Consider the following 17,777-nt stretch of genomic DNA (forward strand, 5'->3'; position numbering starts at 1 on the left):
GGTACGTTTTCACATGTACGCGCTTTTACTGAAGCCAACCTACGTGTACACGCTGATTCTCCTTGCTGAACCTGCGTATATCTCTTTCTTGTCCTGCTGTACTGAGATCTGTCCACTAGTTAAGTTGTCATCACCTGTACCAGTCTCTGAGCACCTGTACCAACCTCTGAGTGAGTTGCCATCAAGGACAACACTTGAATCATAATGCCAACAATCTCCCCCTTTGGACTTGATGGCAACCACCACACCAAGTCACTCTCCCCCTTTGACATCAAGGGCAAAGGGTGGACCAAGATATTCTCTTCCTTGGTATACCTTCTGCTGTCCATACTGTTGTCCATACTCCCCCTGAGTACATGCTGAAATCTCCAAATGTGCTCCCCCTTTGTGTATGCCAAAGTGTACCAATCTATCCATCCTGCTCTTGCTGAATTGTGCTGTTCATGCTCCCCTTGACTGTAGGCAAGATCTGCAAAAGATGTTCTTCAAGAAGAACAAAGACTTATACATCATAGAAGACCTTCCTATCACCAAAAGACTCAACATACATTCATCACCCAACCTAGTGGGGATATACCAATATTGACTCATCCACCTAACCATGTGAAGATACATGATAATACATGAACATTTCATCATTCATCCCAGGCATAGTGGGGAAACCAACATAGGCCGTTACATGACCTTGACATCATAAAAGAGATACATGACATAGTGATGAAATAACTAGACCAAGACTTATGAAAGCCACCAACAGCATCATGATCTGTACCATCAGCCTGCAATACCATTCCTAAACAGTAAGATGTATCATTTAGCTTCATAGACTTTATCAACACCTTCTAACCATAATGCCAACAATGCATTATTCGAAGAATATTCTCCCCCTGAGTGTAAGCCAACCATGTCTGAACCATTTCCTGAGTCTGTTCTGCTCCCCCTGAGCCTGAGCCAACCATGACTGAACCTGGGTCTGTTCTGTTGCCCTTTCTCCATATACGCGACTTTGCAGCCTGTAACTCGCGTATATACGCGACTTGTCTTCATGAAACTTGCGTATGAGAATCAGAACACTGAAGTTCTATACCTTCAGCTCCCCTTGAGTCTGTTATGTCTGTGCTGTGCTGAGTACCCTGTGCTGTGCCACATCTTTCTGACTGAACTTCCTTCTTCTTCCATATCTTCACGCATGTTGATGATTTCTTCTTATCATGAGCTTTGTTCCTGCAATCTCTTGCTTTATGTCCAAACTTGTTACATGCATAGCATCTTACATGTTTCATATTCCTCTTGTAGCAATCAGCAGCTTTGTGGCCAAACATATTGCAAGAAAAGCAATATCCATTAAAGTATCTTGAATGTGAAGATCTTTCTGCATGATGGTCTTGAAACCTTCTTCTTCTACATATGGCTGCAACATGTCCAAGATTATGACATACAAAACATTCAACATTATTCAGTGGAGGAAATAATCGTCTATCACGTCCATAGTTAGGAGTAGAGAATCTTCCTTGAGGAATTTCTTTCCTTGGTTGTTCCTTTTTGGGCATTTCAGATTTCTCATTAGAGTTTCTTGCCTCACCTTGTGAACTGGATTCACCTTCAACATATTCATGAAAACCAAGACCAGTCTTGATAGCAGGAGATCTTTGACTACTAAGAATATCATCCAAGACTTTAGAGCTATCTTGAAATCGTAAAAGCTTATCCTTTTCTTCTAATTTGCTTTTCAAGATATTTACCTCAACTTGATGTTGTTCTTCTTTTTCAAGACATTGCTTCTTCAAGGTCTTTTCAGCTTTCCTTCTTTCATCCAACTGATGCCTTAGTTTGAGGATCTCGTTTTCTTGCTCTTTATTCAGTGCTAGCAGCATTTCTCGAACTCTGGAGGCACATTCCAAATGTTCTTCTAATCTGATGATTTCTTCTTTGAGGGTATTCTCCCTTTTGCTAGGTAGATCTTGTTGATCTATGATTTGATCTGACGCTTCATTTGCTTGTCTATCTTCAATCTGAGGTGCTTCTGGATCAGAATACTTGCTTCCACACAACGACAGGTTGTCATTGTTCTTTTGAGCTGTCTTCTTCTTCTGACGTGCTTTCTTCCCCATTGTTCTACGAATCTCCTTCAAGCGATCAAGCTTCTCTGAAGGACCTGCTCTGATACCAATTCTTGGAAATAATACTGAGAGGGGGGGTGAATCAGTATTATCAGATCAGATAAAACTTTTCAATTTCATACTCAGAAACATATACGCGACTTCAGTTAAGTGAACCCGCGTGTACACGCGACTGTGTCTAATGCAACTAGCGTATATCCAGAGATCTTATGATTCAGTTAATCTTATCTTCAGTAAATGCATCAGAACATTATTAAGCATATTAACAGTAAACAGGTGTAGTATAACAGAACAGATCATCACACAAATGCCACACACATGAACACCATGATATAAGGTGGAAACCCAATGTGGGTGAAAACCACCTGCTGCAATTTGTCTCTTTCTTCTTTAATGAGAACTTCTTTTACAATGTACTGGTGCAGTCCTTTACCAGCACGCAGGCTACAACCTGCAGAGGGCTACAACCCTCTTAGCTCTTGTACTAGCCGATCCATTTACTAGTACGTAGGTGCCTACCTACAGAATGCTTCTTTACTCGTTTTCCAGCTGCTAGTGGAAGGGAGCTACAACCCCCTGGCTCTTGTACTGGCTGATATGTTTACCAGTACGTAGGTGCCGGCCTACGATTTACCCGGGACCATGTTTCATACATTTTCATACTAGATCCATAAGACAATCATCATTGTAGTACAACCTGCATCATCAATCACTGAAACACCCAATTCTGAATCACTGTAACCCTGTCAACAATAACCAGACAATCATAGCAACAACCAGATCCAGCTCCATATTCAAATATCATACTTCACATTGTATACGCTACTTGGATGACCCCAACCTGCGTGTATACGCTCTTTTACCAAAACCAACTCGCGTACAGATCTATAAATTCAACCTTAAAACTCTGCAGCTATATCAGACATCAAAACATACCCAGATCATAATAATAAACATGCGTCAGTAGATCTAGTCTATCCAGAGTCAAACCATATGAAGATAATCATTCCAAGCCTTGAGATCTCGTTCCATCATTCATCATCCTCCACATGGGTGAAACCTTGGTTCAGATCACCAACCCATAACCAGCACTTGGATCACACTTCCTTAGATCTTCATCACTCACACTTGCACGCTTTGGCCTAGTGATCTTCTCCTTATATAGCCTTAGGCCTTGCTCAATACCAAGAGCCAAAACCATAGTAACACAATACCATCAACCTCAAAACTAGGGATCAACACGTCCGTCGAGACGCCATGGTCCAAAACCATAGGCACAACTTCCAAGGACTAACTGCCACTGACCAAAGGTACGTTTTCACATGTACGCGCTTTTACTGAAGCCAACCTGCGTGTACACGCTGATTCTCCTTGCTGAACCTGCGTATATCTCTTTCTTGTCCTGCTGTACTGAGATCTGTCCACTAGTTAAGTTGTCATCACCTGTACCAGTCTCTGAGCACCTGTACCAACCTCTGAGTGAGTTGCCATCAAGGACAACACTTGAATCATAATGCCAACAAAGCAGAGCCTTGAACCTAGCAGGGAGGCTGGTCCTCACTAAAGCGATACTTCAAACTATCCCAATCTACATGCTATCAGCCCTTCCGGCTCCAAAGGGAGTCCTTCAGCAAATCAGAAATATTCAAAGAGACTTTCTCTGGGGCAAAGGGGAAGAGAAAAAGAAATGGGCTTTGGTTGCTTGGGATAAGATCTGCAAACCCAAATCACATGGTGGTTTGGGTCTTCATGACCCAGATATCCTAGACAAAGTTTTGGGAGCAAAACTATGGTGGAGATGGCTAAAGGAAATACAAAAACCCTGGGCGAAACTCTAGAAACAAAAATATGCTATGAACTGGCAAGAAACGGACCTCATAAGAATGACAAGACACATAAAAGGTTCCCATATCTAGAACAAGGCCTGGGAGAACAGAGCTTTAGTTCAAAAACATGGTTTCTGGGAGATCAGAAATAGAAATCTAGCCTGGTTTTGGGAGGACAACTGGCAGCAGAAAGGTAACCTTAGCAGAGAGGAATTAGCAAGCATCCAAACTGACACCATTAACAAAGGATTAAAGAAAGTAAATTACTATTGGGATCAGTCAAGGGACAATGACAAATGGAGATTTTGGAAGCTACCAAACTACAATGAGTTGACTCCGCTGAAAACTCAAGCTAAAGCTCTGGCAACTATTTTGGAAAAGAGACAAATTTTAACCTCAACTTCAGATGACCTATTAAGATGGGGCAGCAATAATCAGGGAGTTTTCAACCTAAAAGAAGCCAAAAGAATAGCCACAGGTCTTAACTTTCCAAACACTGACAAATCATGGAAAGACCTATGGAATAACCCACATTGGATGAAGATCAAACTGTTCAGGTGGCTGGTTCAACAAGACAAGATTCTAACTTGGGAGAATCTAAGAAAGAGAGGTTTTGCTGGCCCCTCAAGATGTCACCTATGCGGCCAGCAGGAGGAAACCACAAATCATCTTCTCAACCTCTGCTCCTACACATCAACCCTATGGGACTGGGTAGCAGATGTCTTCAAGCAAACAAACAGGAATGAAAATAATATAATGATTACATTGAAAAATTGGAGAAGAGATTTCTCAGATAATGAGACAATAAACACAACCTGGGCTTTGATTCCAAGGTTCTTGATCTGGAATGTATGGAAAGAGTGCAACAACAAGATCTTCAAAGACAAAAATGGCCCAGTTAGAAGCATCATTGCACTAATCCTAAAACATCTCAAGGAGACGGTCAACACCCTTGGTGGTTGTACTACAGGAAAGCACACTGGCCATAGAGAGGCTCACATTCTGGAAAGGTTGGAACTTCAGACACATATCCCTCAGAGTCTAAATCATACCACAAAGCATACTTCAGAGGGAAAGGCTTTCTGGCAACCCCCTTCATAGGGGTTTTTAAAATTCAACATAGATGGAGCCTCAAAGGTAACCCTGGAGACGTTGGTTAAGAAGGAGTCATAAGAGATGAGGAGGGAAACATAAAAGTCATCTTTCACAGTCATCTGGGAAAAGCAACCAATAATATGGCTGAACTCATGGCTATGGAGCAATGCTTGGAGATTCTAATAGCTCACAATACACATAATGTTATTATCGAGGCTGACTCGGAATTAGTAATCAATTCGGTCAAGCAAATAGGCACAGGAACAACTCCAGATAAAATCTCAAGCCACTGGAGGCTTCTACAGGTTTATCACAGAATTCAATCACACCTAAGAATTCTAAGAACTCTCAGTTTCATGCATGTTCGCAGGGAAGCCAACAGTGTAGCGGACTGGCTAGCCAATGAAGGGGTAAGATGCAAACGAGATAACATGTGCTGTAGGTGGGAGGAGGTACCAGACAGCCAAATGCGTGAAGGTTGTACATCTCGGGCCCTCACAAACATGGAGCAATACCAGAACAGACAGGGCAACTAACTATCACCTTTCACCAATGAAGAATCAGAGCATGTTAGAAAGATACATAGTGTTTGGGAACTTGCGAGTCTCGAATGAGATCACCATGGTTTGCCTTTGCATTGGTGCCATTGGAAGCTGGGCCAAAGAATGGGTAACCAGGCACACGGTAACATTCAGTCCCAACAAATGGCTCAGAAGTAAGGAGGGCAATAGACACAGAGTCACAGTGGCTTGGTGCCATAGTGGGTTAGAGGGGTTTCCAGAGTCAAAACCTGAAACAGTCTTCAAGAATAGCAAACGAAGCCACATACTGTCCACCGCATGGCTTTGTGAGGAGAGGGATTACCACCCTTATCGAGCGGGTATCCTGTGGGATCATGGAGAGGCAGATCAAAGGCTACAGGCCAATGAGCAGGTTGGTGGGTCTGGGAAAAAGTCAAAACAGCTTCCGGTAAACCACCATTTTCGGGTGCCCTCAATACCAAAAGTGGTATCTATGAATAGCACGCGATGCCACTCAACTGTCAACATGTGGATTGGGGTGGAGAGTGAATATCGCCCTCATCGCACGAGTATACCTCGGTCTTCTGCTCCATGCGATATGGCCCTTGGCCGTTTGATCATGAGGGAGCAAATCGACGGCTATAGGCTAACGAGCAAGTTAGTGGGCCCCAATTCATGAAATCTCAACAGACCTGAAATCTCTTGGATACAATTTATATTTCCTTCTTCAAGTCCATTAAATGTTTTGTTGGGGCATCAAATTTTGTACGGGTACTAAGGGCTTATTTAATTCTTCCCTTTGTGGGAGGAATTGGTTCCTCTTAACGCCTGTTGTAACTTATGTAACATATTTTCAGTCACAAGTTAATAGAAGGTCAGACTCTTGTTTTAGCAAAAAAAATATATACAAATCACCATATAACATTGAAATCAATATCATTTACTATAATAATAATTATGTGTCTATTTCATAATAGGTCTTCCATAATTTTAATTTAATAACTAGTAGTTGAATGGTAAAGATTTCACTGCTATGGAAGATGTTGGAATATCCATAGTAGCATTTACACATCAAGGGTTAAAATTTATCTCCAAATTAGTTATGCTCTTTTAATTAATTTATTTCAAATTTAATTAATTAAAGAAAATGTCATATCAACACATGTCATATTGAGCATGTGGTACTGTAAGAAGAACTACTTATAAGTTAGAAATTTTCATAGTAAAGTGAGGATGAATCTCCATGGTTAAAAAATATTGTTACTTAATTTTTAAAATGTATCAATATTTAACTCAAATATTAATTCTTTTGATAATTAACAATAATAATAATTTAAAATAAAGTTACAATTTAGTTAACTTTTATGATTTTTTCATGTGAGCAATGTAAGATGTCTAATAAGGTACATGTTTTGATGTTTATGGCAGATTGATGCACATCAAAGTTACCAACCATTTAATTATATGACTTCACTAATATAATTATTATAGACATGAATTTTTATAATAGTAAAATTACTTTACCGAACTTTAATTATTTTGTACTTTTAACCCTAAAATATATGCTTTATCATTTTTGACTTTCTATATTATAAAGAACATCATATTTCAATTTAAATTTAAATTTAATTAATTTAAATTAAATAAATTATTTTTAATATTTTATAAAATTAATGTTTAATTTTTTGAATTTGATAAATAAAATCTAATAACTTTACAAGTACAATTATATTAGTCTAGTTATTATTTATATTTTGTTAATGAAATAATATTAAAAATTCCACATTGCTGATTATTCCATATTATATAAATTTCTAATTATTTTGTTTAAATTATATAGTTGTTATTAATTTTTGCTGATAAAAGCAATGTTCAGCCTATTTTTATCAATAACAAGTAATAACAGCTAATCCCACTAATGGTTTGACCAGTTAAACAATGATAAAATCTCTTTCAGTATTACTTGTCAATGATAAATATGATTTGATCTGTTTTCTATTTTGTTTTTTGCAGACAAAAACTGTGATTTGATCTATTGCTATATTTTACTTTTGGCAGCCAGACTTGCTATAACCATGGTTAGAATTTTAATATTTTGTTGATTTTAAATTCATATCAATCTTTTAAAATAGATATTTATAGCAAATTTATCTGACATTTCAGGTTTGTCCTCAGCAAATTCAGTTTGAAGAAATTACAGACTGAGTAGTACGAAAAAAAACTATAAAAAGTATTCAAACCAAGACCTTCTGGAGAGCTTTGAGTACTTTCCAAACTGATTAAGATTAGACTGCCATGATTGCTAATGGTTGGTAACTTGGTGATTCATAATGTGCTCAGTAAACCAGGCAAAGAAAAAACAAAATCTTGCTCTGTCATATGGAATTTTTCTTAAGAATCATGGCCTTTCCATTGGCTAATTATTAAGTTTTAACAGACCAATGTATTTGATTTGATGGCAAGGTATGTCAATTTGCAAGGGTGTGGGCCATTAAAAAGGCAAAGAAGAACACAGAAAAGTATGCGATCTACTGAGCTGTGTCTGCCATTCACAGAACCTTTTAACCACTACAGAGTCTCAGACATATTTCCACTTCATTCATTCACTATCCACAGTACCTAGAAACAAAGGGATACAATAAGTCAGGGCTTGTGTCTGCCCTCAGGACAAATTTCGGTCAAATCTAGCTAAGATTTCAGGGCTTCTGTACAAATCCAATGGCAAACACTTTCTCCAAGGACTTGGAAATGCTTGGAGACCGTTAGAATAGGTATCCAATGCAGAGTGTATTACCTTTTCCCATCTCCCTAGCTGACACAAAATGCAAAAACTGGAGCAACCTGCTTTCAGTGTCTGTGACCCTGTGATTCTAGATGATTGACTTACAGGTTCTATTAAACAAAAGCTCCCTCCCCAAATCATGGGGATTGCTCATCCAACCGTCCTTCCAATACTTCACTGATTACACTCACTGATCCAAATATTCAGAAATAACATTTTTTTTTAATTAGAAGAATTAACAATTGGGTTTCGCTAGTATTCACATGATATGGGGTCAATTCCAATTGCTATTAACTCTTAGGCATATAGATTATCCTTTTCATAAGCACACCTGAATTGGTAGGATTTGAACAACCCCAATTCATCTACCACTTGATACTTCATTTTCACAACCATAGCCAATTGAGCTGCCATCTCAAAATAACAATTAAACTTAAAAGTTTTTCTAATTAATTTTGAGCCAAATTTAATTATAATTTGTTCAATTTATATATTTAATTTAATAAATCTGTATATTCCAAATATATGAAGAAATTTTCATCTAACTGAATACATTTTATATATTTAAAAATATAAATTAAATAATTAAAATTTACACTTATATCATTAATTTCAAAACCAAAACTTCACACATTTAAACTTATTATTATTTATTTGGTGGTGGTGGTGGTTAAAGTCCACTGAGACCAAACATTCAAGTGGGTTGAAACATAACCATATGCTTAATTATTATTTTAAGTTTGAATCTATCAGGCCCAAATATCTATGGTATCATATCTTTGAAACATATTGAATATGATTTAATTTTTTTTAATAGTTTTTAAATGTTAGATATTATTTTCCTATTAAGAATTAAATAAATTATATGTCTGCTTTTATTAAGTAAAAATTGGAAGTTTTTTTCTATATGTAATCTTAATTTTCTTTATTTATCTAAAGTTGATATTAAAATATATTAGTTGATAAGAATATTTCACTGGCAATCACTTTATTTTAATATAAAACTATGTCAATATGCACATTCAAATTGTTTATATATATATATAGATATATACTTTTCAATCATAATATATATATGTATGTATCAATCACATCTTAATTTTTTGTTCTCAATGGAAGAAAGTGCACATTTAGTTTATATTGGATTGTAAGATTATGCAATAACAATCAACCACTAGAGTAAAAATAGTAAAAATGAAATTATTGATGTTTTGTAATGTTTTTTAAATAAAACAAAGTATATATGTATATTTCAATTATGTTTTTGATTATAAACAATGTTTTTATTTTATTTTATTTATTAATTATTTAATGAACATTTAATTTTAATTTTTAAAAATAATAATTGTAACCAAAAAACTCTATACTTTTTCTCTAATATTGAGTTATATACTACTCTTTTTAACTCAATAAATATAAATCCATCTTAAACCCAATCTATCAAATCGGTAATCTCCCTAAAATATAAACCTCAAATTTTACACTTCAATAAATTTAATTCATTTCATTAATTTAAATATCTTATTATATTCTCTGTACTTTGTTCTTCAATAAATTTAATTCATTTCAATACTTTAAATATCTTATTATATTTTTTGTACTTTACTTTTCAGATCTCCATTATGAGTGACTGTGCTTTGATTTACTATTGCTCTTGGGCTCTCCACTATGAATGACTGTGCTTTGATTTACTGCCATACACTCCACTATGAATGACTCTGTTTTGATTTACTGCTACACTCACTGTTGGAAAAATATTTTGATGATTCTTAAATTTTAAATTAAGAATTCATTTTAAATATACTTAGTACTTAGAATTTTGATGATTCTTAAATTTTAAATTATGACAATTTTTTTGTGCTGGAGATTTGTCCTCAACTTAGATTTGAAAAAGTCATAAACTATAAAAAGTCATAAACTATGTTATACAGGATTCCTAGGACCAGAATGTTAGATTTGATAAAATAGGAATGTCAGATTCCTATGTACAGTATTCTTCGGACCAGAACCTTCCAGGTATTTGAAATATTAAGAATGGGAATGACATGATTCCTCGTGATTGGTCATATGGGTATTTAAAAATTCCCATTAAACAAGGCAAAGAAAATAATAAAAAATGGCTGTCTGCCTTGGAATTATAAAGAAGCGTGCCTTTGGATGGGCTTTATTTAAAAAATGTTCATTAAACCAGGCCAAGGAAAAAATAAAAACTGGGCTCTCAGTCACAGAATTCTAAAGAACTGTGGCCTCTCCAATAGGCTTATTATTATTTTTTTAACAGTTTAAGCATTTGATAGACAGAATATTTTAATGAGGTTATATTTACTTGGAAAATAATAGAAATTTAGGTATAATTTTAATTAAAATTTAGTATGAATTTTAGAAAATTTAGGTTATAGCTGTTAAGCTTGGAAATTTTGAGTACTTCAAAATTTTTGACGATTCTAATCTATTTCCACCATTTAAAAACAATTTAAACATTTTTATAGCCAGATTAAAAAAAAAACCTAAATTCCAGCTAAAAATAATTTTCCAAACAAAATTGTAACTTCCATAAACAAAAGATTATTGTGGCCTCCATCAACAAAGACTTTGATGACTATATCATACCCCACAGAAAAGTATATCATTCACTGAGTTGTCTGCCATTATAGAACTTCTCAGCAGTCAATCAGACATATTTCTGCTTCATTCATTCACTATCACCCAAAAACTAAAAAATAAAGTAGTAGTCAGCAGTCAGGGCTTGTGTCTGGCCTTTGGACAAAATTGGGTCAACACAAGCTAAGATTTCAGGGCCTGCTGTTATGCACATCCTCTGGCAAGCACTTTCTCCGAGGAATTGGGAACACTGGAAGCCATTGAATGGGCATCCAATGCAGTGTGTAGTTCCTTTTTCCATGTCCCAAGCTGACACAAAATGCAAAAGGTGGCTCAACCTGTTTTCACAGTGTCTGCTTCTACATGATTGATATGCCAATCTTTCTCTATAGGTTAACTTTCAAGTTTTTATTTATTTATTTAGAAACACTATATGCTTACCAATCATTCTAACTCTAATTAGTAAGCACTTTGATTATAACTTAATCATTATTCTTCATTATTATTGTTTTTTATTAATATATATTTTCTATATATAACAATATAAATCCAAAATATAAAGCGGTCAATGGGTTGTTCAGGGGATGCATGTTGTTTATCTCAAATTTGGGGTATTCATTATGAAACTAACATATATATTTCCAGACTATGTTATACTTTTCCCAACCTATGTTGGGTCAAATTCTAATAAAAATAAAATCTTGGAGACTTTCAAGACTAGGAGGAATGGTGTTAGCTTTTTAAAATAGATATATATAGTTATTAAATCAAATTTTTGGATGGTATTATACTATTACTTATAGAGATGGGTTGGAATAGATAATCAAATTTAATAAATCAAAGTTTTTGATGGTATTATATTACCTATAGAGATAGGGCTGGAATAGATAATTAAATTTAATGGTTTAAATTATTTTATGGTTGGTTTTTAAATTTTGTATTAAAATGTTTAATTATTTTCATTTTTTTTAAGTTGTGTATTGGTTTATTTATCAAATTTGATTTTTATTTATAATATTTTTTTATATAAATATATATAGATACACAAGATTTTGATTAGAGATCTCACAATTTGTTGTATATTCTAATATCCAAATACATCTCTCATTTTATACATACATCTTTCATTTTAAACAACTTTAAGGTCTTGTAAGAGCATTGGGTCATCCTATGGTTGGAGTTTACTCTCTTCCTTCATCCTAGTTACCCAATATACAATGTTACTATCATCACATAAAGAAGGCTCTTGGAAAGTCCAAGAACCATTCCTACCTATAATTAAGGGTTAGAGTTGGCTTCCACCTTAAAAGGAACCATCCCATCACATAAGTTTGTCATAAATTTTATCCAAGGTTAAATTCTTCAAAACCAATTTTATAATTAATGTCTCTTACTAAAGGTTGTATGGTGATTGGTATTTTTATATTTTTATTTAATAGACAAAGATATTTATTATTTTACTCTATTTTTTAAGTAGATGGAGAGTAGGAAGTTTTGTATGCTAAATTAGTTTGGAATGTGATTTTATACTAATTTAATGTTGAATTATTATTTCTTGAATTTAACTAGAATGTAGAGAAGTGTTATAGATATCATTTCCACATATTAAAACTATGTTGAGTGTTTTATTCAACAATAGAATTGTACATATAAAACTTGAATATCTGTCTTTATATGAACATTATCTAGTCACATTAATAATTGTTGAATCTCAACCACACATTAATGTAAGCTAAACTAGTAGGAGAGAATCCCTTGCATCTAACTATTTTGATCAGCCTCCTAATCTTCGATGTAGACTAATCAAGTAGAGTTAGATTCTACATCACCGTGACTAATGTAACAACAAACTACAAACTTCTCTTATGAACACTTGTCGCTTTATAACACAAGCAAGAGTTAATAATTTCAACACTCTCATGTTAGGAATTCATGATTATCTTTCACTAATCTGGTGATTCAAATACTCCACCAAGAATTGAAGACACTTATGATCAAGAAATTTATATATATTCCAACCTAGACTTGCATATTGTACTTTGATCATGTGGACATAATCATTTTCAAAGCTCATATAAAGGAATAACCATCCACCAAAATATATGGGTACTTAATTGTTGTAACCATCGATCTAGTAAGATATCCTTAGGGCACATGGTTCATTCAACTTATTGATGAATTTCCTATGAATGTATAAACAAACTCCACCAATAATGTTAACTGGTGTAGCTCATGAATCCAATGTCTACGAATACATATCCCCTAAACTTACATATTAGTTTCTAGGCCCAAAACATCACCCAAAGTTCACAACCAACATATGGTACTTTGACACATAAGTGTCAACAAATCCTTATATAGGCGAACAATCTCCCCCTTCTGTGAAATATCAACATTGAACATAGCCACTAGCAACCATACCTCCAAGATAGTCAAACACAACAAGTAGTGCTTAGGTGATCCACACATAGAGTCACATCTCATGTCTTCACTAGTGAATTGTTGAGACCTCAAAACACTCTAAAATATTATATTAAATTTTGGGTACCACCTTTTTAACTTTTCATGAAGTTTTGTTTTCTTATTGTTATAAAATAAATTTTTCTTTATAAATTTGAGAAGTTCTTTGAAAATAGGTTTTCATTTTGCTTAACTTCCTTGCCATGAAAATCCCCAAAACTTTTTGACTTAGAATTTTAAAGAAAAGTCTTTGTTATTTTATCACGGGAGAAATTTGACACTTTAATTGGAACAGTAAGTCCACTTTGCACTTTGGTGAAAGTTAAGTTTCACTCTAATGGATTTAATGCATTGGAGGTAAGTTCGAGATTTCACTTGTGAAAGTTTAAAAAATTTGCAATCACTATGTGAAAAAAAGTAAAAAAGAACCTCAAAACATTTTGTTTTTTGAAATTTAAAATCCCCTTGGACGATCAAAAATTTGCAATCACTATGTGAAAAAAAGTAAAAAAGAACCTCAAAACATTTTGTTTTTTGAAATTTAAAATCCCCTTGGATGATCGAAGAACAACTCAAATTTTACCACAATAAAAGTTTTAAAGTTTGATTTAAAGTTTAAAATTTACCTAATATCAAGTTCAATGGAATGAAAATAATTTTTTCCACAATGTGAAGTTAAATATTATTCCAATGAAAGGCCTACAGTTACTCTAATGCAAGGTTATTAAATCACCCTTGATAGACTTCACTATAGTTTTAAACTTTTCAAAATAGAGAAAAAATAACTTTTGCTTCTAATATGAAAAATATTTCTTGATCGACAATGAAAAAGGCCAAATGTTCTCCAATCATTAGAGCTATGGCCCTGCTTCATGATTTATCACTCATTTTACAAACTTTGTTAAGAATATGGTGGAAAAGGGATCTCCAAATAAACTAAAATGACCCCCTAATAGTCATCAAAATATATCCAATCACCAATAATGTTTTAGGAATATGTAGATGAAATTTCCTATTAGAATCAAATACTAAAATTTGATAAAATATTGAGCATGTATGATCCATCATGATCAATATTTCAAATAGACTTATATAATATTAGGGTTAACTTTCCCACCTATATTATCATAGTTCCTTTGAGATTTTTGTTACCCGAGGTAATTGTTCCCCAAATTCACCAACAAAGGTGCTTTTTCATTTTTTTCATTTTAGTGATTCATCCATGGCCTTGTTATCATTTCTTGGTTCTAAAAGTTTTCATTACAACAAAATTTAGTTTATGGTCATTTAAGCTAAAAATTAACTTTATTAGTGATCAAACCTTCTTCAAATTTCTTAATGAAATTCTTCTTAGATTGTCTAAAGATTGAAGTAGAATGTTATTGTCGTTCAAAGCATAATTTTTCTTAATTAAACATTGAATAAAGTCTTAAATTATATAAGAATGTAAAAATGAAGAAGTTATGATTTTAATTCTTTTTCCAATACAAGTAATATACCTTGCTGAGTGGATTCTTCTACAACACCAAAGAAATCATTGAAAGGGAAACAATATCTATCACTAAACGTATTGAACTCAAAGTCAATCTAGTACAACTTGCTCCTACTATTTACATATATAACCTTGTTGTTGAACAACTTATTCCTATTTATAAGGATTCCAAAGCCCAAATCAATCCTCAAATTTCTTTCCCTAATTAGGGTGAAATATATAGGAGGACAAAGGAAGAGGACCATCTTATTGTGGTTACTCCAAGTGATCCAAACATGATGAATGTAGATGATCTAGTTTTTGCAACATCATGAGATCTCATTGCACCAAATTGTATATAAGACTCCCATTATGCCATGTTCTAAAGTAATCGAGTGGATCATCTCCCATAAAAATTTTGATAAAAGAACTATTATTAACGATGAAGGAAGATATGTTTGTTCATATCACGCCTGAGATCTTGAAAATTTTTATTGACTAGATGAGTTTGAGAAACATATTTTATCGAAAGCATAGTTATGTGCTCTCTAAAGATGCATTGGTACCCTTAATATATAATGATCATAATAATAAGGATTTACTTTAGTCCCCTACAATCCTCTTCCATTGGACATTAAATAGGTCTATTGAAGGAGCACAAAATCCCATATCTAAAACTTGAGTTATACCTATGTTTTACATGGCCTCTTATGTGATGGACATTATATGTGCTATCAACTATTTTATTGGGTTAATCTAGTAATAATATGGTTAAGGAACACTTGCATGTCTATTGAAAAACCTAAATCCCCATGTTAAGGCTCTAATAAGCATTCATTATTAGATTATTTTTTATATTAGTAAGTCCATTAGAACATTCCATTGTGCATGTCCAATATAATTGTACCTTTTGTCGCTCTCTCTCATACACACAGACACACCTTAGATACCTAGTGTTAAGATCATCAATGTTTGAGTAAACATGGTATTCCATATAGGATGAATACCTTCAATAACCACTCACACAACCAAATCAAAGATCAAAATGCCAATATTTTTACGTGGTTAAAACCCTCTAAGAGGGAAATAGTCCACAACCACAATCAACATAACCACTTGAGACAGTTTTATTAATACCAGCCTAGATCCATCTTAACCCTTAATATATTGACTACCAAGAGGGATCAAATCTCTCGCGGTGAAAACCTATTTTTTAGTGGAAAACTTGAGGAAAGGTTTGCACCTCGAGAGATTTGATCTCTTTAGGTGTTTGATAAATCTAGGGTTAATATGGATCTAGGTTGGTTTCAGTCGTGCATGATCCCACAATATTTTGATTTTATCTCTTTATTTAATGTTATCTTGAGAACAAAGTGACAATGTAATAATGTTGAATGATAGAAAATATGAATAATAAGAATGTAGCCAATTACAAGTAATCATAATTGTGATCAATCTCAAATTATTTCCTTCTACTTTTCTTATTGTCACACCTATAGTTTTGTCATATTTTCATATTAATCATATGAAAAGGATGGTTGAAATCATAGACCATTCAAATATTTAACTCTAGCTATTGTAGTAAACGTCATACCTTGTCTCTCTTGCTCTCCAATATTAATAGTAGCTTTCTCCAAAGTGAATCATTATGACTTCTCGAGTGTTCAACCTTGGGTAATTTTCAATGGTAGTTGTTTTCTATTACCTCATTTGAATATAAAGTCACTAACAATGTTGAATGATGAAAATCAGAATAATAAGAATGTAGTCAATTACAAATAGTTTATAGTTTCAAGAAGCAAACATTTCAGGTGAGATGAAAATTCAAGTATTTTATTTATGGTTGAATTACTATAACACAAAGATCAATGCCCTTAGTCAATATTTTTTTTGTGCTTACACTTAAATCAATGCAAACTATTAATCTAATTACTTTGAAATTAATGTACATCATACATCTAGTTACACTAAATTAAAAATAAACATTTACATTGAAATCAATGCATCTAGTGCAAGCAATCAAATAGGATTAGATCTCACTCCATAGAGAAAATTGTTGTGTAGTTTGGAAATATTTGTTTCTTGTTGTTGTTTTATTTATTTCCATTGCCTGCTATCCTTTATAATATTTTAATTTTTTGCAATAGCATTTCGCTTCATATACTAGTTTCTTTACCAAAGCTTTCCAACTATGAGAGTTGTGATTTGTAGAATTAGAAAATTGCTAAATAATGCTAGGTGATTTCTTGGTGTTAACAAGGTTCCCTTTAGCATGGTTGGTTTTAAAGTACATGGTCACTGGAAAGGGTGAATTAACGTTGTATTTCTATAGTGTGGTGATGCAATTTATTTTTGTAGAAGCATATTAGACAAGCTAATTCAAGTTAAAAAATTGCATCCTAAAGGTAGAGTGCATAATATTTTACAAACACATTAGAAATCCTGGTTGATAATATTAAATGCACAAATGTCTCTAGTTGAATGGAAAAAACATAGAAACACCGTCAATTTCAATGGTAATCATATATGCAATACCTTACCTCTCCACTCATCCACTCAACGATCCTCAACCATACTCTTCAACAATATGTATCTATTTTTTTGAGAGAGTCCTATCTTCCCTTTCTTGTATGAGCACCATGCATCATGGCTTCTCATTGAGGTGAACACTATATTGTTAAATCTTCCCTTAACATATGGTTTTTCCTTAAGTCACTTGATCCATGCATCTATCCTCATGCATCTAGCCAACAAACATAAATACACATTCCTTTCTAGGATTGTCAAAACCACATTCATACTCCATATTCTATAACACCCCTTATCTGTTATCTTGAAGGCACAATGCCTTAGCCATCTAGGTCACCTATCCTCAAACTATAACCAAGGCCTTCTAACTCA

This window comes from Pinus tabuliformis, chromosome 2_1 (assembly GCF_031772625.1).
Source record: "Pinus tabuliformis cultivar Carrire ecotype Pingquan chromosome 2_1, CPIR1, whole genome shotgun sequence".
NCBI lineage: Eukaryota > Viridiplantae > Streptophyta > Pinopsida > Pinales > Pinaceae > Pinus > Pinus tabuliformis.